General features: G+C 49.2%; 1 protein-coding gene across 6 annotated transcripts in view; it reads left to right on the top strand.

The window, feature by feature from the left end:
* Pacsin2 (protein kinase C and casein kinase substrate in neurons 2) overlaps positions 1-27,804 on the top strand; it is a 104,525-nt gene that overhangs the window by 32,695 nt on the left and 44,026 nt on the right. The window contains exon 1 of one of the 6 annotated variants that reach the window (XM_047549239.1): positions 6,230-6,313. The exons of the other annotated variants lie outside the window; for them this stretch is intronic. The gene's annotated coding sequence lies outside the window, so the exon portion shown is untranslated. Of the gene's footprint in view, positions 1-6,229; positions 6,314-27,804 lie in introns of those variants that run through there. 6 annotated transcript variants of the gene reach the window in all.

Here is a 27,804-nt window from a genome sequence, read left to right as displayed (position 1 = left end):
TTCAACTTTGTTTTGCTTTGCCAAAGATAGAACTGGTGCTCAGCTTTGTCCTGGCACCTTCCTTGATAGAGAATGCTAGACCCTTGGTCTGTTCACCCCTTTATGTGGCTCTGGGAGGAGCAGAGGGCTTTCAGCAGGCTCTGAAGTTAGCTGCCACCTGCTCCCGCCTTGTCCCAAGATTGACCTGTGACAGTGATCCTAGTTATCGATACATTATGTTCCAGAATTTAATATGTACTTATCATTTGAAGACAAAGAAAAGATAAGACTTTTTAAATTAGCATATTAATTATGGCTTTTGAAACCTGTCATTGAAAGCTGCCATTTCTATTTTTTTTCTTTGGTACCCGGGATTGAACTCGGGGCAGTGGACCACTGAGCCACATCCCCAGCCCTGTTTTGCATTTTATTTAGAGACGGTGTCTCACTGAGTTGCTTAGTGCCTTGCTTTTGCTGAGGTTGGCTTTGAACTTGCGATCCTCCTGTCACAGGCTCCCACGCTGCTGGAATTACAGATGTGCACCACCGTGCCTGGCTAAAACTGCCATTTCTGTCACTTCCCTTGTTTTGTCACATTCTGTACTGCAGCGATGGGCTGGCTGGAAGGGCGTTGGGCTCATCAGGATCACTGGTGTGTGTCAGAGCTCCAGTTATCCCAGGCTTGCGACCCAGTGATGTACACTCAGGCTGTGTGTAGGGAACTTGTTCTGGCCCTTGACTCAGGCTCCTTGTGATGTGGTTTGTGGTAGTGTTGTCTCCACTGTGCTGCAGAAGCAGGGCCAGGTGGGAGGAAGTTCTGTGGGGGCTTTTCTTTCTTCTTTTCTCCTCGCCTGTCTTCTTTCCCCTCCCCGCTTCTTCTCCCCTTCGTTCTTTCTCTTTGAGATACTGTTACATACAGCTGAATGCATCCATGCATGGACCTTGACAGACGGAACCTTTCCCCGCCCCCAGAAGTTCCTTGAACCCTTTACGGTCAGTCCTCTGCCCGACTCCCTGGCCAGCGTTGATCTGTCACTGCAGAGTGGTCTCGCCCGGGTTGGGTTCATCACAGACAGACACAGCGTGTGCTGTTTGGCATCTGGCTGCTGTTGCTCGGCAGAGTGCTGCTGTGATCCCCATGTTGTGCCCACTGCTAACCCGTTCCTTTTTATCGCTGAGTAGTTTTCCATGCATGTCACTGCCACACACAGTTGTGGTGTCCCTGCCACTGCAGGAGTATCTGTGTGGTCCTTTTTAGTCCCCCACTTCCTCTCCAACTTTCCGCAGTGTTTGAGGCAGTAAACCAGATTTGGGAGCCTTTTCATAAAGGCCTGGAGTCCGTGGCTCCTTAGGCAATTTGACTTCTCAGAGCAGCTCTGCGCTGGCTGGCCCCGTTGTGCTTGCTCTTCTGGAGGTGGGGAGGTTGGGCTCCTGATAGCTAAGGCATTCTATCAGAGGGCTCCCGTGTGACTTCTGCCTTCTCTCCTGATGGTGGAGCGCCTGGCTCTGCATTTTGGGCTCCCTTAATTCAGGGACTCAGATACTTAGGGACTGAGGAAGCTTCCCAGGTGGGGCTGCCAGGCACCCTCACTTCCCCTGTAGCCACTGCCATTGAGGTGTCCTGCTTTGTCCTCACCTTGTTCTGCCTCAGCTTGACCTTTAGTCCTGTGGGGTGGGGGGACTGATGGGCAGAACTGCTGAATTTTGTTCATAACCCAAGCCCCATATAGGCAGAGGCAGGAGGGTTGCAAGTTCGAGGCCAGCCTCAGCCACTTAGCAAGGCCCCAAGCCACTGAGTAAGACCCTGTCTCAAGCTTAAAAAAAAGGGGGGGGGTCTGGGCATATGGCTCAGTGGTAAAAAGCACCCTTGGTCCAATCCCCGATACCAAACAGCAGCAGCAACCACACCCCAGTATGCGAGCCCATCACTGCTTTGTGAGTGCTGCACAGGAGACGGGCTGCTTGGCACGGGGGAAAAGCTGGAGGGGTAGAGGGCTCACTCAGGATGCAGGGTTTCTTCTGAGGTCATGGAAACATCCCGGATGTAGGTGGCGGAGGCTGGGCCATCCGTGAATATTACTAAACACATGGACTCATGCTCTTTAAATGTGCATTGGGTGACCTGGGAACTAGATCTCAGTAAAGCTGTTAAAAAAAGACATGGTGGTTTTAAAGCAAGGATAGACCAGCAGAGGGACTGGGAAGAGTCATACTATAGACATTTTGTTCCTTCCTCATGTAACATGCCTTGTTGCCAGATGCTCACAGTTTTACCCGAGTGTGGTAGAGGGTGGGCCTTGAAGAATCACCTGGCCTGACTGAATCTGTCCTGCCCTTACTAGCTGCCGCTTTGCTCAGCCTCTGTTGTAGTTGCCCTTCCTGTAAGACTGGGCTAATAGCACCCATCATGTGAAGTCTCTTTACTTATTTATATTTACTAATTTTCCTGAGGTACTGGGGATCGAACCCAGGGGCACTTTACCACTGAGCTACATCCCCAGGCCCCCGCCCCCACCTTTTGTTTGTGGTGCTGGGGATTGAACCCAGGGTCTTGTGAATGCTAGGCAAGCACTCTACCAGCTGAGCTATATCCCCAGCTCCCAGCACCAGCCCTTTTTATTTTTATTTTTAATTTAGTTACCAAGACTGGTCTTGAACTTGAGATCCTCCTGCCTCAGCCTCCTGGGTAGTTGGGGTTACTGTGTGGAGTTCTTTAAGTAGCTTGTGAACTTAAGCCATTTCACTGTGGCATCAGATAAAGGAGTAGTGGTGTTAGATCCTTGTCCCGTTGTCTTTTTTTTGGTACCCAGGAGCACTTAATCACCGAGCCATATCTCTAGCCCTTTTTATATTTTATTTAGAGACAAGGTCTCACTAAGTTGCTTAGGCCTTGCTAAATTGCTGAGGCTGGCTTTGAACTTACAATCTTCCTGCCTCAGCCTCCTGAGTTGCTGACATTACAGGCGTGTGCCACCATGCCTGGTGGTCCCGAGGTCTTTGAATTGGGCTTGGTTAATACTTCTTTCGGCTTGAATTGCACCAGGAGACTTCCCCTAAGCTGTGCTGATGTGTGGGTACTCAGCCTGTGGATGAGGACCAGGCGATGGATGGCTCTGGTTGTCTGGACTCCTGGTTGTTGGATTTTTTTCTCTGCCATAATCCACATGGTTTGAATGGGCTGGAGGCAAGTCCTTAGAGAATCAACCCATATCCCCTCCTTTGGGAAGCTCTTCCTGACCCTGCTACCAACTCTGAACCATTGCTCCTTTCCTTTGCAGTGTCCCCAGCACTTGGGACGGGCTGGGTTCTAGCATTTGTGCACTCTCACCGTTTTACTTATTTACAGTTCTGCTCAGCTCATACACTGAGGATCAGTCCAAGGCAGGACCTTGGCTTCTTCAGTTGTGGGGCACTAAGTCCTTAAGGACTGTCCCTGGCACTCTTTGTTGAATGAGTGCCCAATGATTTCAAGTCTTTGGTGACAGGAACCAGATCAGAACTGGAAATACCAGCTGAGGCCTGCGTGCAGAGGTTACCAGGTGGGTTTCTGGAGTAGTGTTTCTGTCCCAGCACTGTGCCAGAGGGCTGTGTCCCTCCCCAGAGCAAGAGAGCTGCCTGAGCCAGTCCTGTCCTCTGCCAGAGGGGCCACTTTTTCTCCTGAGTCCACTGGTGAAGCGTGGCTGATGTAATGTCTGGGCAAAAGTGCCCGGCCATGCTGAACACTGGGCTCGCTCCTTCATGGTACCATTACCATTTGCATTCTTTTTTTTTTTTTAAACATTATTTCTTTGTGACTTTATTTGTCATATTTTTTTATGTGGTGCTGAAGATTGAACCCAGTGCCTCATATGTGCCAGGCAAGCGCTCTACCACTGAGCCACAACCCAGCCCCACCATCTACATTCTTGATTCAGGTCAAATTTAGGTGTTTATTAAGTGGCAGTTGTATCGGAGACCCAGTTTTGCTCCTTCAGGAAAGCCAGGATGGAGAGGCTGTGGGACGTAGCCAGCTGAGACTCTGATGGCTTCCTGACTGGTTTCAAATCTGCACCCCCGCCCCATACTAGCTGTGTGACACTGGGCAAGCTCTGTGACCTCTCTGTACCCTCAGTTATCTCATCTGGAACGTTGAGCTGACATTATCTCCGTAGGGTTATTTTCACAATGAACCAGAAATAAAGTAAGCACTATATAAATGTTATGGAATAGCTTGTGTTTGTTGGATTTAAAAAAAGAATGAGATTCTTGGGATGATTTTTTTCCATTTAAAAAATATTTTGTAGTTGTCAATGAATTGTTTCTTTCATTTATTTATTTATTTGTTTATTTATTTATATGTGGTGCTGAGAATTGAATCTAGTTCCTCTTACATATGAGACAAGTGCTGTACCACAGAGCTAGCTATTTTTTTCCCTTTTGGTTCTGGGGTTGAACCCAGGGGCTCTTAACCACTGAGCAACATCCCCATCCCTTTTTATTTTGGGACAGGGCCTCACTAAGTTGCTGAGGCTGGCTTTGAACTTGCAATCCTCTTGCCTCAGTCTCCCCAGCCACTAGGACTATAGGCTGTGCCACCATGCCTGGCATATTGTAGAAGATTTTTAAGAGGTTTTCTTTTTGGTACTGGGGATTGAACCCCGGGGCCCCTGCATGCTAGGCAAGCACTCTACCATGGAACTGGAGAAAGTTCTAGCCCATTTTCAATTTTTTTTTTGTACCAGGAATTGAACCCAGGGGTGCTTAACCACTGAGCCACATCCCCAGCCCATTTTTATATTTTATTTATTAAGCATCTCACCAAGATGCTTAGGGTCTCTCTAAGTTGCTGAGTCTGGCTTTGAACTTGTGATCCTCCTGCCTCAGCCTCCCAAGCTGCTGGGATTACAGTCATGATTCACCAAGCCCAGCCCTTTTCAATTTTTTTTTTTTTTTTATCATGATCAAATGGGGTACAACTTGTTTCTCTGGTTGTACATGAAGTAGAGGCATACCATTCCTTTTTCAATTTTATTGTGAGAAAGCATCTTGCTAAGTTGCCCTGACCTTAAACTTGTCATCCCCCTGCTACAGAGTTGCTGGGATTACTAGTGTGCACCACTGGGTCCAGCTGAAAACTCTTTTTTAGTTTACTTTTTCATGGTACTGGAATGTGAACCCAGGGGCATTCTACCACTGAACTGTATCCACAGTCCTTTAATTTTTTTTTTTTTTTTTTTTTTTTTAATTGAGACAGGCTCACCCTAAATTGCTGAGATTGGCCTCAAACTTGCAATCCTCCTGCATCAGTTTCCCAAGTCTCTGGGATTACTGATGTGTGCTGGCTTAAAAACTCTATTGAAGAATAACATAAATACATAAAAGTGCACAGATTCAAGTGTGCGTGTTTCTGGGTTGTACACACACGGCACCCACACAATCAGTTCAAGCACCAGAACACCCTCAGAAGCCTGCTTGGTGCCGCTGCTCCCTTCCCCGGCCGAGGTGGGCCCAGAGCAGTTGCTCCTCCTGTGCTTTACCTAAGGGACTCGAGTGCCGGGCGTTCTTGTGGGCACATGTATTTTAGGATTAAGAAAGAGGATCTTTTCTTCCCTGCCTAAAGTTACTTTGTTGTTTTTTCTTCACTTTCAGTTCTTTATCAGAATGGAAGACACAGGATGTTTTGTTTTTACTCTAAGTAGTAGCACTTGAATATTTGAGTGCCCTACCTCTTGGAGACAGTGTGGGACCCTGTGTGCCCAGTCCTGGCTCCTGCGTCAGGGTCCCCATTCCTCTTCTAACAAGCTGCCTTGCCTGGATGTGTGCAGCACAGAAAGAAGTTGAGCTCGGTGTGTGGGGCAGTGTGAGCGCAACCCCTCCCAGCCAGTCCCGCCATAGGCTGCCTCTGCACCTGGCTCCTAGGGACAGCTGTGGCTTCTTTATTGTCCTCCTAAGCAGGCTGATCCCAATACAAGAAGGGAGTCTGAATGTATTGTGTCTGGCATGAGTTAGTTTATATGCAAGTTGACTTTGGGCAGGTGTTGTATAAATTGGTCAGACCCCATGGAAATACCAAGATTTCTGTGGCCACTTTCTGAAAAGAGCTTTTCTGTGCTGGGCACGGCAGGCAGGAGCCTGCAGAGCCGGCTTCGAACTTGGTGCCTGTGCTGTGCCTGCAGCAGTGGAGGGGAATGACCTTATCTCGGCAGCCAACAGGAAATGATGAAACGTGTGGGAGAATTCAGCTGGGAGACGGAGGTCAGACGTACCGGCACGCTGGGAAGAGGCAGGTACAGAAGCCGGTGGCAGTCGGGCTGAAGCCACGGTGGACAGGAGTGGGAGGCGGCGGCTCCTTAAGGTAACCTTCTGAAAGAGGAATTGTCATTGGTTTGTTTTTCCGAGTGACTGGCTTCACAGCAGTGTCACCTTGTGAGCAAGCCCACGTAGTTTCGGAATTCCCTGACGGAGGCATTCTTGTCGTTCAGCATTAACCAGTGGGGTCTGTGCTCTCCTGCCTGTGTGTGTGCGTGCGTGCGTTGAGAAATGTCAGCGAGTGTGTGTTTTTCTTGGTGAATAGATTTTGGACAAAACAGATGAAGCCTGTGCCCTGTAATTTTTGACTGGTTTTAGAACGTATGCACGTCGTGCTTCCTTACCGAGCGGCTCGACTCCGTAGCTTTGCTTTTCCTGCTGACTTTCCTGCCGGGTGGCTCGTGAGCCAGCCCAGCTCATAGTTACGAGAGGGTTGCTTGTCCCTCGCTGGAGCGTGTCTTGCTCATCACATGCTGCCGGCGCCTTTTCTACCAGCCACGTCTAAGCCACGGACCCCAGGTGGGACCTGGAGAGAAGAGGAACCAGCAGACTTTCCAGTTGGCTGCAGTTGCTGTTTCCTTCCGGCCCGGGCTCTGAGTTGGCATACCACCTGCTCCAGCCCCCTCTCCATCCTCCTGAGTCAGCTCTTTTTAATTTTTCTTCTCAGCTGGACCCTGTGCCCTTGTCTCCATTGGAGGACTGCCACCGGGCACTGATCATATCCTTGTCAGGTAGTGAGATAGAGAGGTTTTATTTTATGGTTTTAATAACTGAGCAGCCTTACATACACATTTTTAACTGTTTTGTATCTTAGATGTCATATTCTGGAATTGGAAAATTATGGTTCCCTCTTTCTTTTTATTTTTAGAATTTTTTGACAAACCCTTCCTTGTGCGGAGGGCTGACTTTGACTAGGTCACAGTGAGGGAGCTGCTACATATGAAACCCGGACCCAGAGGTGGGTCGTCCACGCATGGTTTGGCGCCAGGTTCCCCATCCCTCTTACCTTTACTTACACAGCACTGCAGTTCTAATTGGAAGGTTTTTTTTTCCTTCCTTCAAGTCCTGACTGAAGTGATCATCACTGAGTGGCCTTTACTTATCGGATTACCTATGGCCAAGAACGTCAACAAGGCGATGTTCTCTTGCTGTTCTCCAGAAAACGCCATGCTGTGTGGTCTCTGTCACATAAAGAAGCATGTTTTCCTGCTGGGTCAGTACCTGCTGTGATTTGTCCATGTCCAATACTTTCATAGAGTAACAAAGGAGTGGTTTCTAGAAATTTCTGTGGTAGAATGCACATCTGTGAGACCTTAATTGGATCCACCAGTTTTGTCTTTGTTCTCATAGCTCTGCATAGTTTTTTTTCAGATCCTGTCTGTCTTGACAATAAAATATGCTGAATTCTAGACCAACTTTGAATGCCACATTTATGAAAATAATTAAGAGGTTTCATAACTTCAAAAGCATGCCTTGCAGGGATGAGATTTATGCCAGTAAGTAAAAGTAAGCTTCCCTTTCTTTGCTTTTCTTTTCTATACAGTTAGTCTTTCGACTCTCCTCTACCCACATCATTCTCTTGCACGTTTAGTGGCAAAATTTAAAAGGCGGAAACACAGTATTTGCAATTGTAGTGACTGTTGGAATGGGTATGGCCAGGTGCCTCATCTTAACAAAGGAGCGAAACCTGGAGGTGATGTGACTTTCCCAGGGTCACTCAGCTTGCAAACTGAGTCTGGAACCCAAGTCTCCCGCCTTCTAGGTTGTGACCTTTCCACCCACATTATCATCTCAAGATAGCGGCGCTTGGCTGAGTGGTGCTTTCTTCTGCTCAGTCAATTTTAATTTGTTTCCTTTCCAGATACTCAGCTTTTGTTCAGTAATGATTTTCCACTAAGTACTGTTCGGCATGGATGTGAAATGAGTGATATATAATAAATTATAAGATGTACAGTGAAGGACTTCATAAGTACAAAGAGTACTGACATTTCTGCCTCTGACAGCCATTTCTTAAAAATGAAGAGTTCTCTGCTTTATGGTCTTCCTGCCCTGCCCCCAGGCAGGTCCCAGTCACAGTGAACCTTGTGTGATCATCTGCTGGACGCGAGTGCCACAGCTAGGACCACAGCCATGATGGGAACAGGCAGGCACTCAGGATGCGAAAGGCAAGCGCGGAACCCCCCCATTTCTCAGCAGGTTGCTTTCTGGGTCCCGGAAGGGACTGCGGACAACTCTGATGTTGCGAGCTAGACTGAACAGGTTAAAACCTGGCAGTGTGATGCGCAGAAGGAAGCGATTTAATTTACCTAAAGGGAATTTACTCACAACTTTCTCGAATCTTTAAAAGTAGCCTCTGCAGGGACTTTGCTCAGCGGCTGGGCACGTTCTTAGAGCGCGAGGCCTCGGTCCATCTTTAGCGCAGGCGTACACTCACACAGAATCTCCCCAAAACTGAATTTGAAACCTTCTGAAATTCAGATACATAAATAGAAGTGCACTCAGAATAGTAGGTGACTTCCTTAGATCTTGGCGTACCTCCCTCTGTCTGTCCAAAGCCACCTTATGGTGTCCCAGGTAGATTCATATAATAGCACATATTTGTATTTTCTGAAGTATTCAGAGTATACGGTGATCCTTGAAGAATTTTTAAAACAAACACACTCCAGGAAAATTGTCATTTTCATAAATGTTTTAATTGAAATTGAAATGAATAACTTTATGCCTATTTTAATTTATGAGCTACTAGGAGGAAGTGGGGATACACGAGCAATCTTTCTCTGCAACAGGACAGAGCTGTCTTCCCTCTGGGGCTTCTGGTGGGTACCTTTTGTCAGCATCTTTGAAGAAGATGACATTTTTTGTGGTAAGCTGGATGCTGGCTGTGGGCTAGAGCAAGAGGGCTGTGGCCTAGGAGCAGCCTTGGGCACGGCCTGGGTCATTCCCTTGATCTGCTTACCTGTGTTCCCAGGTAGCACTCTGGACTCGCTGCTGTCTTCTCAGTTGTGTGCACACTTGGTGCAGCATAGTAGCTAACTTCTTCTCATCTGCTGCCCTGGTTGGTCGTACTGTTTGGTGCCCTTTCTTTCCCTCCCCTGATGTTGTGAGACCTAGAGATCCAAAGGGGCAGCAGCCCACAGCTCTGGGTTTGCCGCAGACAGATGAGCGTAAAGGGCAGCCCTGGGGCTGCTGGTGCTCAGACGTCTCTGAGAAGTTGAGCTGTCTGTTGGCACGCCATCGGGGCCTTGTTTGCCTCCCTCTCCATGTGGGCTTCTCTCCAGACCAGAGCTGAAGAGACTTCTCCCTGCTACCCTAGGCCTTAGGGTTAGGAAGAGAGACCCGTGCTCTCTGTGTGTGAGATAGTAACAGCATAAAATGGAGGTTACCGGTTTGAATGAAGCAGTGAGTGAATGAATGATTTGCAGTGTTCTTTCTGGGTAGATCTTCTTTCCCTCACTGGAGTGCCTCAAGCATGCTAGGGAAGGTTCTACGCTGAGCTGTACCCCAGCTCAAGGTTTCTCTAGGAGGCACCGTAGTCGCATTTCACTGGGCTGGTCTAGACACGTTGGCATATCACAGCTCTGTCTTGATGCCAGGTGACAGGCTAGGTGCCTATTTGATGTCTTTTCCAGCCCTGGGAATCTGGCATATTTTCCTCATTAGACTCCATCACACACGAATCATCAGAAAATGACTCCCCATGTGGATTCATGAACCATGTTGCTCTGTTTTGGGAAACAAAGAATCTAACAGAAAGTATTCTGAATTTGAAATGTGTGTCAGTGGTCATCACAGTAATAAAGGATTTAACTTTTCTTTCTGTTAATCTAAAGCCTGGGCCACGAATTTCATAGTCTCATTTCCCGTCAGGGTTTGTTCTACAGTGCAGTCCTTGAGGGAGAGCAGGGGACGATTTTGTTGGAAGTGGTTACTTGACAAGATGCTAATGTAATTAAGCTGAAATGTTGAGCTTCCCAATTTGGAATTCCTCTAGATTCCTAACATATAGTGGTGGCACTAGTTTAAGAAAGTAAATGAAGCACAGAGTGATAACAGGGACAGTGAAGTGATTTTTCTACTGATCTTTTCTAATTTCAAAAAAAAAAAAATGAAGAAGACACGGTGGTCTGGCCAGCAGTACTGTTGACTTGAGAGCAGAAGCACCTGGCACTTCCCACCTGTGGGGGCGGGAGCTCAGGGCCACCTGTGCAGGAAGGCCATGAAGAAAGGCAGCAGGACAGCTTTTAGAGGAGAAATCTTTGCATTCTTGACATCGAACTCTGTAAGACATTAAATTTATTCTTGGGCACATCGAGTAAACTGCTAAATTGAAGAGTTCAAATTGGGATAGCAGAAGTTGCCCTGATGGAAATTGTGTTTGAGGCTTATGCAAACCTGTGATTGTCCCAGCACCTCACCGCCTTCCCTGATGGGCATGCAATCATCTGAGTGAACTCTGTGCTTATTTCCAGCCACTGATTAGGTCACTATGTGGAGGGACTGTCTACCTGGACAGCTGGCTGGCTGGATTGATTTGTTCATTCATGTACAAATCACTTAATTCATCCATTTGGTCTCTTGTTCACATCAGACACTGCTAGACTCTGGGATCCACAGATGGTTGAGATTGAGCTCTTCCCAGGTCTGGTGGCTCACACCTGTAATTCCAGGTACTCAGGAGGCTGAGGCAGGATGATTGCAAGTTTGAGGTCAGAGGTGGGGGTCAGGGAGGAGGAGGAGGAGGAAGAGGAGGAGGAGGAGGAGGAGGAGGAGGAGGAGGAGAGAGAGAGAGAGAGATTGATTGAAAGAGTCCTTTTCTGTGAAAAGTCACAGACCATTGGGGAGGACACTTCTATTTATTTTTTTCACCCAGTACTGGGGATTGAACCCAGGAATGCTTTACTGTTGAGCTACATAGGATGTCAGAGTTGTCAAAGCTGGCCTTGAGTTTGTGATCCTCCTGCTTCAGCCTCCTGAGCTGCTGGGATTATAGGTGCGCCCCACAGGGACCTTACTCTTCCATGGATAGAGGAGGTCATGGAAGACTTCTCAGTTTGGTGACGACTTTTGGAGAGAGGGTTTGTGAGGCAGACCAGGGAAGCAGAGGGAAGTACATGCTTGGGAGTTGTGTCCTCCAGAGCTGTTGTCCCCGTTGAGCCTTCTGGTGCTGCAGGCTCTGGGGCTGTTCTCCGCTCTACCCAGGGAATGCTCCTTCGTGACTTTTGAGCCATTCACTCACTGCAGCTCCAGATGAACCCAGAAGACCCCTCAGTGTGGCATCGAGGCCTCTGCTGCCTCGCGTTCGGCGGCTCCCGCCTCCCGCCGTGCTTCTGGTCTCCATGCTGTTTCCTCTCGTTCCAGTGTGCTCCCGTTTCCGCAGCCGCGCTCCCCTTCCGCTGGAGAGGGCTTCTTCCATTGGAAGCGTGTCCTCCAGGACTCCTTTTCTGCAGAGTTGGTTTGGGTGGCATGTATTTTCCATGCTGGAGTCTAGTTCTTACGAGGCCTTACAGTCAGGTTCTGCTGGGTGGGGATTCTTGGGGCCGCTGCTGTCGCTCAGCATGTTGAATGGCAGGTTCCAGTGCCTGCTGCCCTCGCTGTCACTGTTGGTCAGTTGTGATTCTTTTTGAAGGTGCTCTGTCTTTTCCTCTGGCTGCTTCATGATCTTCGGTGTACCTGGGAGGTGTGCAGTTTTATTTGAACTTGTCTTGGTGTGACTCTTTGAAGTCTTGCTTGGCTCCTTGGGCTTCCCAGACTGTGAGTTAGTATCTTTCAGCCTTCTGGAAAATTATCTTTAAATACTGCTTTTCCCTTTTTATTAATTTTTTTCTTTATGGAACTTCATTAGATATAAGGTGGACTTTACTGTTTCTTCCAAGTCTTATTTCACTCTGTTTCTGTTACCGGTTAAGGAGCCGGTCCTTGTGGGGTTTGCGTGGCTCTTACCTTGGAGGATGCGACTTGACGGTCCGGGTGAGCAGTATTTGAGCAGTTCACTTCCCGGCAGGGACCAGTGGCCGGGCCTTTGGTTCCTACTGCTCTCCAATGTTCTCACGGTGGGCTGGGTGGCAGCCGTATGTGCTGGGCTGGAAGTGCTGCTCTTTTATTGCTAGTTGGTGGGGTGGGTAGGGCAGAGGTCACTCTTATGGTGACTGCATGGCACCCATTCCTCACACTCTGCTGTTGGTAGGTTCTCTGTCCCCTCTGTCAATGCCACGGCTTCCCAGGGCTTCCCCTCCAGGACCAGCCTGACCCTGTGCTGGACTGTATCTCTTCCTGAGATACTTTCCAGATGATGAATTCCTGCTGAAACGTCAGCCCTGGTTGCCCTTTCTGGACCCTGTCCTTGTCCCGATAGTGTCTTTGCAGAACTCTCTCCGAATGCATGACCACTGTGTTGGAGGAGGTTGCTCAAGTGCCTGTCACCCCTGTGGGAAGGCTGTGCCTTCGCAGTGGCACCTCGCCATAGGCATCATCTCTGTGGCTGCTACTGAGTTTGCAGACCCCATTCTCCAGGGCAGTGCCAGGTCCCAGATGTGTGCCATCTCACCTGCACCGCCTCTTAGGCAGACTGGATTCCACCTCACCGATGAGCAGGTGCTTTCCCTGAGCTGCTGGGACGTTGGAAGCTCCTGTCTCGTGAGGAGTCCAGAGACTGTCCTGGGTTGCACGTCCAGCTGGCCATGCTCTGCCACACCGTCCTCTCTGATTTTCCACTCTGCAACTTACACCCTTAGCCAGAGATGCCGCTCCTGGAAGGTTCAGCTCCATCAGAGTTTGGGGTGGGGAGGAGCCCCAGAAACTGCACAGGAAAAGCATCCGCTCCTCCTCTGTGGACAAAGGACCACAGAGGCCCTTTGTGTGACAGGAAGTCCTGCGGCTGGAAGGGGCTGCCTCAAAGCGGAGGGGTTCAGAGGAGCTGGAGGGGTTGACCTGGGGCCACTCTGACTCATGCTGTTGTTAATAGTGCCCTTTGTCTGTTCGGGAACCTGCCTGGCAGCGTGGCAGTCCTTCCCGCCGCCCCGGCCCCTGCTTCCAGCGGTCAGCGTTGCTCTTCTCTCTCTCCCTATCACATTGGCCTGTGGAGAATGTCCCCATTTTCTGGCCTGAACAAAGGACAACCTCCTGACCCATTCTACATCTTTTCCTTCTACTTTTGCCAAAATAATCTGTTTCTTCTGGGTCTATTTAATGTCTTTTTTGTACTTATTTTTGGTACCAAGGATTGAACCCAAGGGTGCTTAACCACTGAGCCACATCCCCAGCCCCTTTTAAAATATTTTATTTAGAAGCAGGGTCTCCCTGAGTTCTCTAATGCCTCGCTAAGTTGCTGAGGCTGGCTTTGAACTCATGGTCCTCTTGTCTTAGCCTCCAGAGCTGTGCTACCTCTTTTGGGTTTACGTGTAGTTATTGAGTAGGAAGACTTGCAACTTAAGGAAGGGGTACCCACCAGGCAGGTGCTTCTCACTGAGAGGGGACCTTCAGGAAGTAATCGATGTGACATTATAGCTGGCCCTGGTGGTGCCCTCAAAGACTGGCACAAAGGGGAGCAGGGAATAAAGAGGAAATGCAGTGCCTGAATCAGCAGCCCAGTCCCCTGCAGCCTCTCTTGTTTCTGCAGCCATCTGTCACTTTTGGGGACACCCTGAGGTCAGGGGGTCCTACTGTGCGCTCAGTACTGACCCCCGGCTGGATGTGAGGGGAGCAGACACGGCATGCACACGTGTGTGATGCTTGGGGGAGGCTTCATGATTGTGTTGGAGCACCATGCTCAGTCCTGGCACCCAGCTGCTCCTTACTGTGCGGACGTGGCATGAGTCAGTGAGCACTTGTTCTCCAGAGCCCTCCGTGAGTCTGCTGAATGCCGGGCAGTCAGTGTGGCATGCTTGCGTCTGTGGGCAGAAGCTTCTCTGTCAGAAGGAGAGTCTCTGGGGCTGAGATTTCTGAAGATTGCAGTGACTATAGGTCATATGCTCCTCCATATTCAGAATAGGAGAAAATCAAATCTGTAGAAATCCTTATCATCTAGCTACCCGCACGTTGTGGAGAGGTGTCAGCAGGGTGCCAGTTGCACAGACAAGGGTTCAGCTGCCTTCCCATGATGCCTGGGCAGCTGCAGGACCTCAGCCTGTACACCCCTTCTCCTCCTGCTCCAGCTCCTGGTGCCTTTGCCCAGAGGGATGGAGCAGGGAGGACCGCGGTGCTTGTTGGGTGCTGTCTGTTGTGTGGCCAAAGCATGTGCAGTGTGACCAGGAGTACAGGGACAGCAGTTAGAGCCTGGAGGCCCTGGAGGCCTCCCTTGGAGGAATTTGGAGTAGAGGTTTAACACATTGACCACAATGGTAACGTCATGAAGGATGAGAGGAAGAGGGGACCAGATTGGGGACCAGCTGGGGAGGTCATCAGTGATCTAGGCAGAGTATCTAAGTGGCTTTGAGCAGGGTGGCCATGATTGAGGGGACAGGGTGCAGTAGGAGGAATTGAGCTATGAGGACTGGTTGTTGTCCAATCTTGAGAACCAGGTGAATGTGGGTGGCCGGGCAGCCGTGCGGGGAGAAGAGGTTTCTGGCTTGGTCTGTTCATGGGCCGTGGACTGTCTCCTGAGGCAGGAAGCCCATGGTGGGGAGTGGTCTTGGGCTGGGTAGACAGTAGTTTTAGGAACTGCGATGGCCAAGTGGAGGGGTCTAGAAGGCAGTCGGATGTGTGGACCTTGGCCAGGGAGGAGATGGCCACTGGGCTGCATGCTGTGTGGTCCATGGGACAGAGGTACTTACTTAGGCAGATGTAAGGGCCTGGGCAGAACTGCGGGCACAGCATCTGAGACATGACCAAGGAGGCAAAGCCTGTGGGGTGGTTGGGAAGACTGGAGGATGCTTCTGACCACACCTTCTCCTGTCCCCAGAGTGTGAGGGAAGGAAGATGGAAGGAGAGGAGAGCTGCGCAGGTCCCTAGGGATCCCTATTCAGAGGTGGCAGGCAGGGCTGGCCCCTAGAGGGACAGAGTCCCCAGTATGCCCAACAGGCGGGTTAGACTTGGGTAGGAGGGGGTAGTGCCATGGATGGGGGTCAGTTTTCATCAGGAAAGTGAGGAGGAAGGAGTGGGTATCAAGGACCTAACAGTACTGCTTCTGTGGGACTCTGAGGCTGGGGATGAAGATGGGGCAGTGGCCAGCTCAGGACAGTGGGGAAAGAGGAAGTGTGGTGGGGTCAGAGCCAAGGCTGAGGAGGGCTGACTGATGAGGGTCAAGTCAGCGTTACTGCTCTTCAGATTTCTGGTGTGTTGTTTCCATTAATGCAAATATCAGTTCAAAAGAGGAACCGGATTGCTGTAGTCACAGAGGTGGCCCTGTGATTACCAGTAGGAGCCACTGATGCAAACACTGAGGCCCTGGGGGCAGCCTGGAGGTAGCCTGGAGGTCTGAATAATGAGATGTTCATTGGGAGTGTTTCTATTAGGTGCTTTGGCCCCCACATTTGAGAATTTTCCCCTGTGACAGAGGAATAGTGTTTCTCCTTGCCCATCTCGAGCACATGCATCTTCTACAGATCAGAGGCTGCGGAGCCTCAACCCCTTCACCACTTCACTGGCTTGGTTGTATATTGGTGCAGACGTTGGAGGGTCTCCTCACAGTAGGCCCTCTAGGGGTGCAAGGATGAAAACGCAGACCCTGCCTCTGAAGTTCTGTGTGATCATTGTCTGTGCTGTTTTGCTCATAGCCAGTCGCAAAGGCAGAAGGGCTCACTGACTGGTACTTTATGACGGTTGTGCGGTGTCCATTCTGCCAGTTGATCCTTGTTTCCTTAGCTTCTGAACTTTTACTTGTTCCAATCTTTTGCTGTTATAAATACTGCAATGAACATTCTGTTCAAGCTAATTTTTCCTTTGAGCTTATTTTCTTGGGACATTTTCCCCAGAGTGGGACTGCAGGGTCAGAGGTTGGTAACTGTTAGCTGCCTTGTTCTGTATTTCCAGATTTTTCCACGAAGCCTGTCAACAATGTTAAAACACCTTCCTATTTTCCTCTAGCCCCACCCAACTGGCGTTGTCGCGTTCATTCGTCATTTCCATTTTCTGAGGCAGTTGTGCTTTCCTGCCACACAACAGTTGGTTGTGTTTTATTTGGCTCTGTCATCCTGCAGGAACATGCGAACCCCATATTTCAGAGACTAAACACAGATGTCTTTCTTGTTCGCTGTGCATGTCTCTTGTGCCGTGGCTGAAGGCAGTTGCATACAGTCACTTAGGGGCCAGGCCGCTTCAGGAGGCCCACTCCGCTGCAGCTGCCATTTGAGGCCTCCTCAGTGGACGAGACAGCAGAAAGGAGAGGACCCAGGCTCTGCGTGGACTTCCCACCTGCTGTGTGACCCAGACGACTGGCTGTTCCTGTCTCTGGCCTCTCCTCCTCTTTGTTCCTCCCTCACAACTTCTTCAGTAGTGGAATTGGATCCCAGTCTTCGTGTCAGTCTTTAATATATATTTAGTGATAAGATTTTTATCAGTTGTGTCTATTCCTGTCTTTGCTTTTTGCATTACATTGTGTTATGAAAAGGCTTAAATAATTACGTTTGGGGCACATTCATGTTTTTCTCTGATATATTTGTTTTGTAACATCACAAACTCATCCTTTTCTTAAAGCCAGAAAAGAAATGTTTTCTTTGAGTTGCTTAAAATGGATCTTATCTGGGGGGCTGAGATTGTGGCTCAGTGGTGGAGCACTTGCTGAGCACGCATGAAGCACTGGGTTCAATCCTCAGGACCGCATACAAAACTAAATGAAAAATAAAGTTACTATTGAAAAAAATCAACTAAAAAGAAAAAGGATATAATTTGGTGCCCAGGATGCTTCAAGTTTATTGAAGTATGCAATGGCAGTTCATTGTAATCCAAGTTAACTTTGGTTCTATGTGAATGATGCCTGTTTGTTCTGAAACATTAAACTTGCACCACAACAGTGATGTGCTCCTTAAGATAAAAGCACGCAGCAGCTTGGAGCAGAAGGAAGTTCCTTGACTGGGTGGAGGGCATTGGTGAAAACCCGCAGGCCTGGGAGTGAAAGACTGACTGTCCCCCTGTGATTGGGGTTAGGATTCTGACATGCTCTCCTGCTTCTTCTGTCCAACGTGTGTTGAAGGTTCCAGCCAGGAAGCTAGGCAGGAAGAAGAAATAAAAGGCATGCAATCAGAGAGGAAAAAGTCACTCTGTCCCCAGTCACAGCTGACTTGATCTTAGATAGAGAAGTCTTCCTTAAACTAATAGTCCACCAAAAACTTACAGGTTGATTATCCCTTATCCAAAATACTAGGAGGGCAGAAGTGTTTCAAGGTTTTGGAGTTTTTTTTAGATTTTGGAATATTTGCATGAACTTTACTGGTTGAGCATCCTTCACCTAAAAACCCAATATCTGAAATGCCCTCAAATCAAAAGCCTTACGAGTGCTAACATGACACTCCCAGAATTTCAGATTTTGGATATTTGGAATAGGGATGCTCAACCTGTATTAAAACTAGTGCAAGTTCAGCAAGACTGCACAATGCCAGGTATGGTGGTACACACCTAAGAGCCCAGTGACTTGGGAAGATGAGGCAGAAGGATCACAAGTTTGAGGCCAGCCTCAGCAATTTAGCGAGGTCCTAAGCAACTTAGAACTTGTCTCAAAATAAAAAAAAAAAAAAAAAAAGAAAAAAGGGCTGGGAATGTGACTTAGTGGTTCAGTGCCTCTGGGTTCAATCCCAAGTTAAAATAAAGAAAAATCAATAAGCCAGTTCTGAAATTCCTAAAATTTGGGGAACTAGAGTACTTAAAAAAGGTTTCAAGCACCAAAACAAAGTTGGAGTACCCACACTTCCAAATTTCAAAATATTTTACAAAACTCACAAGACAGTGTGGTAACTGTATCGCGCTCCCTCTGCCCGCAGAGAGAGACACGACAAACGTCTGAAGCTTTGGAAGTTTATTGTGCACAGTCCCTCTCCTACACTTCTCTTACTCCTAGCTTCCGCGCACTCCCAGCTTCCAGCTTAGCTTCAGCCTCCACCTCCGCCGCTTTTTCCGCTTCTGCCTCTTCTTCAGCCCCCCTACTCTCCCACCCACCAGGCTTATATACACTTCAACCAATCAGGGGAGAGTACACGAGGTAAACGCGGACAGCTGCAAGCCTAGGATAGGTACACGAGGGGGGCATGCTCTAATCACATCGTTAACTAGCCAATCATTAGAATTCGCTGGTTGTTTACTGTTTAGCTGGCCGCTTTTGGCTCAGCGTCAGGCGCCATCTTGACCATGCCCAAAGGCTGGGGGTCCCGGAAACCCCGACAGTACTGGCATGAGCATAAACGTACAGAACAATGGAGTGGGATTCAGATTGCAAAATCATACTCTTATATTTGTGGTCAGTTGAATTTGGACAAGGACCCTAAGCTGATTCAGTAGAAAAAATGATAATCTTTTTAACAAGAGGTGCTAGGACAGTTGCATATCCACATGCAGAGGAACTCATCTGGATGTCTGCCTCATGCCGTGTGCTAAACTTAACTCCAATGGTGGATCAGAGACCTCAGCCCGGCTCTGTGGTATGTACCTGTAATCCCAGCTACTCAGAGGCTGGGGCAGGGGGATCACAGGTTCAGGGCAGTGTAGTTGACCTTCATTTCATAAAACAGACAAACAAAAAGACTTAACTGGATCAGAAGCTTAAGTGCAAGAGTGAAACCTGTAAAACTCTCAGAAGAAAATATAGCCATAAATCTTCGTCATTTCGAATTAGATGATGATATCTTAGATGTAAAGTCATCCACATCAAAACACAGAAAACATGGATCAATTGAACTTCATAAAAATTAAAAAAAACTTTTTGCTTCCAAGGATGCCATCAAGAAAGTGAAAAGACAAGTCTCAGAATGGAACTTGAAGTCATATGTTTGATAAAGGACTTGTACTTTGAGTATATAAACAACTCTTAAAACTCAACGATAAAAAACAGGTGATTAAAAAATGAGCAAAGGATCTGAGGAGACATCTCTCCAAAGACAATATTCCAGTGGCCAGTAAGCACAGGACAAGGTCAGTAGCGCTGGTCATCAAGGCCGCACAGATGGGATCACAGTGAAGTCAGAACCAGTTGCTGGTGAACTGGTGCTTCCACCATGGGAACCGCTCCCCGCACACCGGGAACCGCTGGCTGGGAAGCGGCTTCGCAGAGTGACTCGGCAGTTCCACTTGTAGGTTTCTGCTTGAGAGAAATGAAGACACATGTCCACCACAGACTTGGGCACAAGTGCTCCTTGTGGTCCTCTTCATAGTGGCCCCAACGTGGTAATGGCTGAATAAGTCGTGGGGTGTCCACGTGACGGAATGTTCTCTAGAAACAAAAGGAGTGGCGTGCTAACAGACCCTGAGATTGCCAGGACCTCACGGGCATCGTGCTTCATGAAAGCAGCCAGTCTCAGACCACGCAGGGTGTGACTGTGTTTATGAGATTGTCCAGAATAGGCAGGTCTAGAGACAGACTGTCCATCAGTGGCTGCCAGTGCCTGGGGGTGACCGGAGTGGGGATGACGGCTAAGGGGAGTGGAGTTTCTTCTTAGGATGACGTAAGCATTCTAGAATCAAATCTCCGTAAATCACCATGTGCAAGCCGGGCACAGTGGTTCACGCCTGTAATCCCAGCAGCTCGGGAGGCTGAGGCAGGGGGGTTGCAAGTTCAGAGCCAACCTCAGCAAAAACAAGGTGCTAAGCAACTCAGTGAGACCCTCTCTCTAAATAAAATATGAAATAGGGATGGGGATGTGGCTTAGTGGTTGAGTGTCTCTGGGTTCGAGTCCTGGAACCAAAAAAAAAGAAAAAAGAAAAATGTCCAAATCACCATGTGCATGTGAAGTGCTGGATTGTGTGTGAGTTATATTTTAAAACTGTTAGTAAAATAGCAAATTTTCAAGTACTCATGCTGTTGTCCACCTGAACAGCTTCCTGGCCAAATCATTTCATTTCTTTGTCTATGCTTGACAAACTTACATGAGGCCATTATGGCCAAACACCCGGGCAGTCGGCATGCCAGCAGAGGTACAGGGTGTGGGGACCCACGAGGGGTCCACGGTAGTGTGCGTGTTTTGTGGTGGCGGTCGCAGGCTTTGCCCTTACTGGTGGAGTCTGCGGGGACTCAGGACCAGGGTCTGTCCCTGGGCATGGCTCAGGAGTGAAGCACCTGTGGCAGTTGCCTCCAGGAGTCCCTGAGAGCGAGGCAACAAACTGAGCGTCTTCCAGGACCAAAGCTTTCCCTCCAGCAGAGGATGCTGTTAGTTAGAAGGAATCAGGAAGGCTGGCGACTTCAGCCCCGCCCTGCTCAGCCGCACATGTCAGGAAGCATAGAATAATGCCATGAACAGAAGGCCTTTGAAAATAGCATTTGTCCAGGCCAGCGTCATTTTTCTTTAAGGTAAAATCATAGAAAAAAACTGAAATCAGATTTAAGTTTAATCAACTAGAACAGAAGTAGGAAAAAAACCCTGCTGAGTATAAAAGCAGTCATGAGACCATTTCGTTGTATACATAGAATTTCACCCTTTTTGAACCTCCTAAATTGTCCTCCAGGCTGAAACACAGGCCTCAGGGCAGGGGAGGATGAGCAGGGCTGTGCCAGCTACAAGGGAAGCCCAGGGGTGAGCAGGGCTGCCTTCCCCAGGCCATGCTTGTGAGCGCACTGTGTCCCTGTCCCCAGGCCCGGCTTACTTCTTCCTCCCTGACTCACTGGCCCTGGAGACTGGCCTGCTCTCCCCCTTTCCTCACCCATAAACGAGAAGTGGACACTGAGTGGAAAGCGCGAGAAGTGCCTAGTGCCCCGCCTCTGCATGCGGCTGCACCTATGGGCAGCACCCCACTGTTCAGCTTCTGATTCAGAGGCGAAGGTGACACGGGCCCAACCTCGTGACCCACTCTGCAGGCCACGTCTTTCCTTTCATTGCAGAGTAGGAAACTCTGATTTTGGAGTAAAATGGCTATTCTCATTACTCAGTAGTGAAGAGGGAGTTTGAGTGTTTAAGTAAGATGGGCTTCCTGTGTAGTTTTAGTTTTTATCCTTTGAACTGTACCATAGTGTGCTAGGTAGCAGGCGTCAAGCCTGGGCAGCCCCAGCGGAGGGAGGCTGCGTGGAGGTGAGTGAGCTTGCAGCTCCCCCAGCCGCTCATCAGGGGCCAGTCGTGACTCCGCCTACTGCGGTCTCTAAAGAGGTAGGAACGCACAGGCACTCAGGATACCTCAGTGACCAAGTGAATGACCAAAGGGACCGCAAGAGGCAACGATGGTGATCTGTCATTTGCCCTGACAGCTGGGCAAGGCTTGTCTCCCCCTCTGGTAGTAGGTGAGGAAACCGAGGCTGGTGGGAAGTGACTTACCTATAGTTGGGCAGCTCACAGAAGCCAGAGCAGCCCAAGAGCTCAGGGTTCCCAACTCCTCCTCCCACTGTGGGTTCTTGAAAGCATAAGTAGTTATGTATTTCTCACAAAAATCCTCCCCTGGGGGTGCAAACCGCTCCCCGTATGGCCTGGTTTTCTAGGAGCTGCGGGTGACTTGCCCGTTTCTGGTTCAGCTAGTGCTGATTTAAATGGGTCACCTCTAATCATTTTTCTTTCAAATCTTTTGACTCTTCCTCTTCGTTTTCTTGCAGTGCTGTTTGTATTCTCACATCAATATCCAATTTGAAAAATGTGTCATTTTTGTCCTTTTTAAAGTAACTCTATTTTAAATCTGTGGAACAGTGACTCAGTATTTAGGTTGGAAAAAATCTTCAGGCTGAATCTCCACATTCCCAGGATGCTTGCCAGCCAGAGATCTAGAAAAACATTGCTATAAAATCAGTCTAAGACACAGATCTGTCAGCTGACATGTTTCCATTATGTAAGAAAAATGATTTGGGGACATTTCTGACTACGTGCTGTGAGCTGCAACCCTTCACTAGTTACATCCCGTGGGTGAACCGACAGCTGAGACCGTGTGACCGTGGGCCTCCTCCTACCTTTGCTGTTGGTCCTCTGCACCTGAAGCTGTCATACCCCAGAGCATATCTAAAATGGCCAGATGCCTGGCCATCAGCTGTTTCCTTGTACCATTAGATCTAAAAGACATCACGGTCAGAATAGTTATTTTTAAGGGTTACTACATGGACCCACGCCTACTATTTCTTTTGTACTGATTTCTCACACACAGTTTTTTTTTTAAATACTGATTCCTCTCCCTTCAGGATACAGCGTAGATAACCTCTCCTCGCCTCCCTTGCCCTGGTCTTCCTGCTCACCTCCTGAGCGCCTGATTTGGGTCCCACATAGAGGAGCAGGGGAAAGCCCTTCCTCACCGAGCTCCAGGCAGAAGATGAGGAGGGCAGGCTGGTGGGCAGCCTGGCAGGTGTAGCCCACAGGAGGTGCCGACTGTGGCAGGCTGTCAGGAGGGAGTGAGCCTGAAGGGACCCACCAACTGGTGGCCTGCTCAGAGCCTCTGGGGTTAGACGCCCTCTCCTTGGTGTGGGCCTGGGCGCGCAGCACAGTCTGGCAGAAGGGCCTTCCCTGACTTCTCTGGAGCCCACTGGGCTCAGAGCAGCTGCCTTTCTTCTGACTTGCTGGGAAAGGAGAAGCTCAAGCCTTCGGCAGCTCCCTCATTCCACAGGGGGGGTTCCCTTCCTTCTCAAACCAGTTATAACAACCAAGTGAACTGGACTTCTGAGCCACCTTCATTTTTGTCCTTAGACCTGATATTCTCCTTTCATACTTTCTGCTTCTTCCTGAGTCCAGGAAACAATTTAGAAACTAGAGCTGTAGTGCAGATAGAGCGATTTCAAAAGACCTCCTCCAGAGTTACCTTACGTGACTACTTGGTTTGTTTCAAAAACATTTAAAATTCTGTTCAATTTACGTGGCTTTAGTTCTCAAGGTTATGGGCACAAAGCTCACATTCAGCAAAATGAGCTTTATTCTGCATGTGCTTGGGTAGGGGCAGACAACAGGTGAGCTGCCGAAATCCTTGAAGCCTCATTCTGAAAGTCTCACTGGAAGATGGACGGCTTCTGAAGACAGAGGTCCAGGATTGCTTGAACAAAGCCAGGAGAAGCCCCCAGGGCTCCGTCTCCATGACTGGCCTGAAAATGGTGTGGGGTCCCAAGGGTTCCGGACCTTCTGCTTCCTGGAGCTGTGTGTTGGGTAGAGTGGGCCTTGAATGAGTCCGCATCAGGGGCAGCCAAGGCAGGGGCCACACGGGGAAGGGCGGCTGGTGTGTGTCTGACGACTCCTCGGTCAGGACTCGGGACAGGAGTGTGTTGGCACACAGGCTTGTGGACGACGATTGTGCCAGCAAATCTAGTCAGGGGTTGGTGGTAGGCCTTGGTGGTGGGACAGAAGTTGCAGGAACCAGGCCATTTTGTTCCTTAAACTCATGCGTTGTCACTGCTCCTGCTGCCTGGGCGGTCTGTGTCACCCTCTCTCCAGGGGCTCCTGGGGTAGCTGTCTGCAGACACTCCAGCAGCCTCCCTGGCCTTGGTGTGGGGTCTTCCTTCTGCCCAGGCTGCATCTGCTCTGGAGGTCCCGGCAACTCCCTTCTTCCCAAATTGTCTCAGATGTCCCCTTTTCAATGAGACCATCCCCACTCACTCTGTTTAAAAGTGCCTCCTTTCTACTGCTTCCCCCATCCCCTTTCCTCGCTTTCTTTCTCTGCCTAGCAACTACTCTGTCAGTCCCTGCTGTAGAACGTACACTCCACAAGTGCAAGGACTTCTGTCTGTTCTGTACCTGGTGGGATTTCCCAGTACTGCCCAGAATGTTCTTGGCCGCATGGATTCCCGATGCATGGGTGTGAGAAGAATGGAGAGTATGCAAGAGGCTGGGTAGATTACCAGTGTGCACCCAGGGAGTATGTGCTCACTAAAGTAAAACCCCCTTTTCATTTGTTTAATTAAAAATCATCGGTTTTGACACAGGATGCACAGTACATAAACTTCAAACTAGTCCATCTTTGCCTGTGCTCTCAGGCTCCCCTCAGATGTAGAATCTGGTGAACTGAAAGATCCACCTGCCTTATGAACAGGGAGATCCAAGGTCCAGGGAGGCTTGTGCCAAGTCATTTCTGCCTGCCTCACTAGGGTATGCCACAGCAGGGACGGGGACCTGCATATCACTGCCAGACAAGAGGCAGGTGCTCCCCTGCCTTGCCTGGGTTAAGCCTCAGGTCAGCCCCACTTTGGTGGAAGACTGAAGCGATAGGATCTTCTTGGAGACCTGTGAACACACTGGACACTCACATGCATGGCTGCCATCTGCTTGTTGCTGGTGCTCTGAGGGTCCTGTGTAGCTCTTCTGGAACCTGCTCCCCAGAAAGTGCATTGACCTTGCTGTCTGCAGAGGTTCTGGTGCGCCCGCTGATGGCATGTTCTCACCGGAGGATATAGTCTCCCCTCCTTGAAGCTGGTGCATTTGGGTGGCTTTCCTGGGATTTTGGTAACAAGATAATTGAAATTTCAGTGATTGTGCAACTTGGTGAATAATTTTTGCTGCAAAAGACTGAAAAACCAGCTTTACAAAGTTGATTTTCTGGGGCTGCCAAAGTACAGTTCATTGAAACTGCTCGGCCAGTAGTCGAGCTTGTGCTCCAGCACGTTTTCCTGGAGCTCTGAGTCTGTGTGCTCACAGGAGGTCGCGGACACTGGCAGAGGGGCAGCTTGCGCAGGAGAGTCTTTTTTTTTTTCTTTCTTTCTTTCTTTTAATGGAGAATAAGAGAAGAGATACCACAAGTGAGGGCAGGGGAAGGGGGAGGAGGGGAGGTCCTGGTTACAGCAGTCACTGAGCAGCTGCAGGTTCCATGCAGGCACCAGGGCAGCCAGGTGACTTGGGCGTGGTCCCTAGGAGCTGACGACCTGGTTGGGGAAATAGCAGCGTGGACAAATACGGGCACCATGTAGAACTGTAACAGCATGGTGGAGGAGGTGACGCCCCAGCCCGGCCTTGCAGGTGGTCGGGGTTGACTGGGAAGGGCAGTCTCAGGCCACAGCATGCCACATGTGAAGGGGCTCAGGAGGTCAAGGCTGCCGGCAGCGACGGCAGGCCAGAGTGGGAGGCCCCCGCGGTCTTCTGTGCGAGCTGCAGGTGTAGTTAGAGGAGGGGCAGGGAGGCCAGGTCCAAGGTGGGGGACACTCACACAGCCAGGAAAGGGAAAGCGAGGCTGCGCGCACCCCGCACCCGGAAGAGTGTGCACTCTGGGCAGAAGCGGGCGCTTGTTCTTGATGAGCGCCACTGGTATTTGAACACTTGGTTTGGCTCACTCTGGGGCCCTGGTTATGTTTTTTGAATGTAGTTTGGTTTTATTAAGGGCCTCAGTGCTCCCTGTGAATGTACATTTCTGTACTCTAACTCCAAAACATATAAGGTTCTATTCATGTGATAAAATTAGAGAAAATTTCAAAGCTGCCTTTTTACTCCCTTTTGTCTCACGTTTCTCCAGGGGGGAAAAAGCCTGGAAGACAAGTGTGTTAAAGAACTGGCTGTCCTCTACATACTGAGGAGAACAGTGTGAGTCATTGTAGCTTTCTGCTGGTATTTGAGTATCTGGTTTATTTTTAAATAGTTCTGTGCAACTGGACTTTCTTTGGTGGTTTGTTACCATGGCTCCATAATATTTCTTCATATCTGCTTGTTCATACTTTCACACACTCGAGCATCAACTTTACAATTCCTCAGACTCAGAATCTCTTGTTCATAATGCCCATGAGTTTTTCTCCAGTTTTGATGGCAGTTTGGTTGTTTCAGCCACCTGCAGAGGTTGGGGAGAAGGAGGGCTTGACTCTGAGGGCACAGCGGGCAAGGGTTGCTGGAGCTCCTGTCAGGGTTTGAGTGGGCAGACTCATGTCCTCTGCAAACAGCCACTTCCCCTCTGGTTTCGTGGTTGGGAGAACAGGCCGGGCAGGCTGCGTTTGCTTCCTGGGTGTTGCCATTGTGCAGTTTGGTCCAGACATCCAGTAGACCCTTGGCTCTTGGGAATCCCCAAGCATGAGTATGGTTTTGTTCTCTTGGTCTTGTTTAGTCGTTTATTTTTGGACTTGACTGAGACTTCCACTTTGGGCAGATCCCTTGTTTTAAGAATCTGTAGTCCAAAGAAAAACCATGTTGGTCTTGGTGTTTTCCGGCCCTGTTTGCCTTGCCCAAATTCTAGGCATTTGGGATCATTTAAGGAGGTTCTTCTTGGCAGTTCAGTGCTTGAGAAATGTGAATTTACTGAAGAACTATTCAGGGGTTTAAATAAAGTCCCAGGAATACATGAAACCATAGAGCCAGTTTGTGTTTAATCTCTTGAAGTCTTTGACCTCCATCACTTGAGTGATTTTTTTTTTTTTTTGGGGGGGGGCAGGGTACTGGGGATTGAACTCAGGGGAAGTGGACCACTGAGCCACATCCCCAGCCCTATTTTGCATTTTATTTAGAGACAGTGTCTCACTGAGTGGCTTCGTGCCTTGCTTTTGCTGAGGCTGGCTTTGAACTTGTGATCCTCCTGTCTCTGCCTGGTGGGCTGCTGGGATTACAGGCGTGCACCCCTGTGCCCAACTTGAGTGATTCTTGATGCTTGAAAATTTAGAGTGTGGTGTGACTGGTATATGTCCTAACACAGTTGTTTCTTCTTGTGCAGAGGGGACTTTGAAGAACAAAAGCAATGTGAAAATGTGGCTTCTAGTGGTGTGTGGTTTGGGATGTTCTGGAGGCAAAAGGAGGCTCCAGGTGGGATGTTCTTCTGACATGGTGGGCTGTACCGACTGGCTGTTGGAAAAGAATTGGCATTTTGCCTTTACCTACCTATCTAGCTGACTAGCTAGCTATGTATTTATTTTAAGGATTGGCTCTTTAAGGATCATCAAAAACTTAAGTTTTGCTCTCAGCTCAAGAACTGTCTTTGGTTGGGGCTGGAGTTGTGGCTCAGGGGTGGAGTGCTTATCTGGCATGTCTCACGTGAGGCCTGGGTTTGATCCTCAGCACCGCATATAAATAAATAAATAAAATGAAAAAGATCCATTGACAACTAAAAATCATTTTAAGGAAAAGTAATGTCTTTGGTTAATCTGAGTAACTATCTTTTTTTCCTTTTCTGTGATATCCAAGAGCTGTTAATATATGGCCTTCACGAGTGAGATCAATAATGTACATAATTATAAGGACCCTGACCCTGATCCTCTTTTCTGAAGCCAACACTTTACTCTGCAAGGACCTCAGCATGAGGGAGGACCTGTTGCCGTGTGAGGCACCTGTGGGATTCCCTCCTGGGGAAGCCGGCTATAGGCAGGGACACGCTGGGCAGTGGAGTGTGCTCTGAAGAAGCGTAAGAAGAGTTAGGGTAGAAAGCCGCAGGCGGGAAATTGGTGGCCGTGGGCCAGATCGGAGGGCGAGGTTGGAGAGTCCCTGGGGAATGGCCCCAGTGGTGTGAGGAGCTGGCCAGCGCTCCTTTCAGGGAGAGGCGTTCCAGGCAGAGTTGTGCAGTAGGGAAGGGGAAGCGAATTACCTTCAGGAAGCAGTGGGCAGTCATTAGGCT

Source organism: Sciurus carolinensis, chromosome 4, assembly GCF_902686445.1.
Source record: "Sciurus carolinensis chromosome 4, mSciCar1.2, whole genome shotgun sequence".
In the NCBI taxonomy this organism is placed as follows: Eukaryota; Metazoa; Chordata; class Mammalia; order Rodentia; family Sciuridae; genus Sciurus; species Sciurus carolinensis.
Note: the sequence above shows the minus strand (reverse complement) of the source record. Positions and strands in the feature narration are given on the sequence as shown.